The 3,113-nt window shown below is 45.0% G+C and overlaps 1 pseudogene; it reads right to left on the bottom strand.

Moving 5' to 3' along the window:
- Nucleotides 1-620: 620 nt before the first annotated feature.
- On the bottom strand, nt 621-2,805 carry LOC132435625 (lithostathine-like; annotated as a pseudogene).
- Nucleotides 2,806-3,113: the final 308 nt, after the last annotated feature.

The following is a 3,113-nucleotide window of genomic DNA, read 5'->3' as shown; positions in this document are numbered from 1 at the left end:
TTCATTTTATTTCTATTTTATGAATGTTAATAAAATCTTATCATTATCTTTTACACGGATAGTTTAGGAAATACTGTTCTAAACATCATCAGATCCTAAAATGGTTGCCTCATACCATCAGAGACCTTGTCTAGGAATTTTTGTGCAGTAGAGTGTGTGGGAGAGCAATGTCTTTATATGTACACAACCCACATCCTACAGAAGCAGTGCTGACATACCTCACCACAAATATGCCAAGAGGAATATATATATATATATATATATATATATTTATTTATTTATTTATTTATTTATTTATTTCCCCAGGGACCTGAGTGAAATTGGGCATAGATTGACCCACCAATTCCCCTCACTCACCCACTTCCTCCCCAGAGTTTGTCTATGAGAATGAAGCAGAGAAGCAATGAAAAACTAAAATTTTTATTATAGTACCTTGAAAACTCAGGTTATAGAACATAGAAAAGAGCCTGATATGAGGTTGGAGGGTAGGAAATGTCAAAATAAGGTGGTTAGATTGGGGGTGTGGGGAGAATATCCCCTTCTGGGATGGGTCTTCACACTTGGTTCCAAGTCCACGATGAACTACACACCAGACTCAGACTGCTGACTTCCCTTCTGACCTAGTCCTTGAACTTGCAGACATAGGATAAGTTAATATAACAGTTATAAACTCTCCACTTCAGATACCCTAAAGTGACAGAAGAACTCAAGTGAATGGGGCTGATGGAGCTTGAGAATCCAATGGAGATATATCCCAGATTCTGGCCTAGGACTCAAATGCTCTCCTTCATCTTCATCAGGGTCCCACCCCGGGTAAAGAGACAGAAAGAAAGGAGAGAAGAGGGGGGATGGGAACAGACAAGCCAGTATTACAGTTCCAGCCCAGGAGGATTCTCTGAAAACCAGACCCAGAAATGGGGGATGAGGGGAGGGAAAAGGCTGGGCAGAAGTGACCTCTTCTGTTTCTTACCTGTGCTTTTTGACAGGCTTCCACAGTAGCCAGGGTTTGAGATGGTGGCTGGATTTCTCTTCCAGGCAACTTAATTGAGCACATCAGTACTACTCCACTCCCATCCACTGGCATTGGGCTCAGAGCCTTATAGAGCAGAGGATGGAGTCAGGTGAGGTGGAAAGGCCTTTAGAGTTCTCCTGGCCTGATTCCCTCATCTGGAATGCCTGATCCCCTCCCCAGCATCACGGAATTTGCTCTTCTCTTCCATGTGGTGTCGCCACAGCTCTCCTCTGGGAAACTCTCCCTAAATCTATTGGCACATTCCAAAATGAATGATCACAAAGACCAATGGAACCTCTCAGAGTAACATGTCACTATCTGAACTACACTTAGTGGTACATTTGTGATTAACATCTAAACCTCGAAGATAGCATCAGTTTTATAAGGGAAAATTGCGTCAGTCCTAAATCTTTATTTAGGACTCACTAAGCACAGTATGTGCAGACTCAGGGAATCATAGAGAACTGAATTACAAGGCATAATGTGTGAATCATGTAAAAAGTTTGACAAGAGGCAGATTAACTTTACCTGGAGACCTGCACATAACTCAGCTCTTCAGCTTGTCTCAAGGCTCTCCATTTTTTCCCAATTATCCCCTGAGCTCCAGGGGTTTCTAGGATATTTACTTGGCAGGCACAGGGGACAGGGAGGGGCCTGGGTGGCCATAGCATCTTGGGAGGTAACAGATTAAAGAGCATGTAAGTGTACCTCTGTGGGGTCATGGAGCCCAATCCAGACGTCTGAGAGGAGTTTCAAATTGTTCTTGGCCAGGAGGGCACGAAGGATCCCTCAGGCCCACTGAGCACAGACACAAGGTGGCCTGAGGGCCTCTTCTGGCAGGTCATCTGTGTGGAGAAGGGAGACACTGAGAAGGATCTTGAGATGCCTCATGCTGGGGGAAAAGCAGAGCCGAGGTAGGTGAGAAGGGGTGTGTTTGCAAAAGATGAGGTGCTCATTCTCATGCTCAAGAAGCTCTAGATAATGAGACTGCTCATGCCCCACAATCTGGTCTGTAATTTGCTTTTCACTATCACCCCTAATTGCAAATCCCAGCACTCAGGTCTGCATCCATCCAGGTTTTGGGTGCTATAAACAAGGCATAGCAGTAGGACACATAGGCCATGGAGCCTTTGGGACATCTGATCCGTGCAAAAGGAAGTTTGTTCTGGGAGTCTTCCCCTGGGGAGGAAGAAATAGAGGAGAGGTATGGGGTGAAATGGAGAGAGGGGATTGGAGTGGGGAGGTGACCTTGGGTAACATCTATGAGGCCAGTGCTTTGGGCAGTGACACCAAACTCCTGACTGCCTGTCACCATTGCCAACACTTCCAGGATTTTTTTTTTTTAATTTTGAACGAAAGTTACTAATTGAGAGATAATCTCTTTTGCTCTTACTATTCTCTTTTATTCAAAAGTCCAAGGCTTCTCCTCCTCTGGGCTGACTATTCTTACACTGGATCCTCCAATCATTTTCCTACTCATCTCATTAATGACACTCTATGCTTACTCTCCTTAATCTACCCACATGAATTAGAATCTAATGAGAAAATGGAAATCATCTCATCCCACTGTTACTGGACCGATGTAGTGCCTCCCACCACTAGTTACCCTGAAGGAAGGATGATGATGCAGGAATTGCAGGCAGTGTTGTCATGTGGGGATGTACCATTACACGGGAGGTACACAGGAGCTTTCCTCCTCTTCTTGGCCCTGAATAAACACTGGGAACCCAGTGCTAGAGGCAGAGAAATCTCACCTTGGACCTGAGATGGAACATTAGGCAAGAGCGCAGCATCCATGGAAGGTATGATTTTGTCTGTGATGTGCAGAGGCAACCAGAGAACTAAAGGGTGGTCAGAGAGAGGGCATGAGAAACCCCCTGTTGTACCTCTTGTCTCTTCCTCTGTCTAGACCCCTCAGAATAAATCTATCTTGATGGCATCCATCCCCTTCTATATTTCTTGAAAGAATTGGAAAATCTATATACCCTACTACACCTGAGACCTCCTGGGACTGCCTTTGCCTTGTCTCAGTGCTCCTGTGTTCTCTGAGGACAGGGATCCTTGTATACCTTCTCTGAAATGTGTGAGGTGAAACCCCTGC

Source organism: Delphinus delphis, chromosome 12 (assembly GCF_949987515.2).
Source record: "Delphinus delphis chromosome 12, mDelDel1.2, whole genome shotgun sequence".
In the NCBI taxonomy this organism is placed as follows: Eukaryota; Metazoa; Chordata; class Mammalia; order Artiodactyla; family Delphinidae; genus Delphinus; species Delphinus delphis.
Note: the sequence above shows the minus strand (reverse complement) of the source record. Positions and strands in the feature narration are given on the sequence as shown.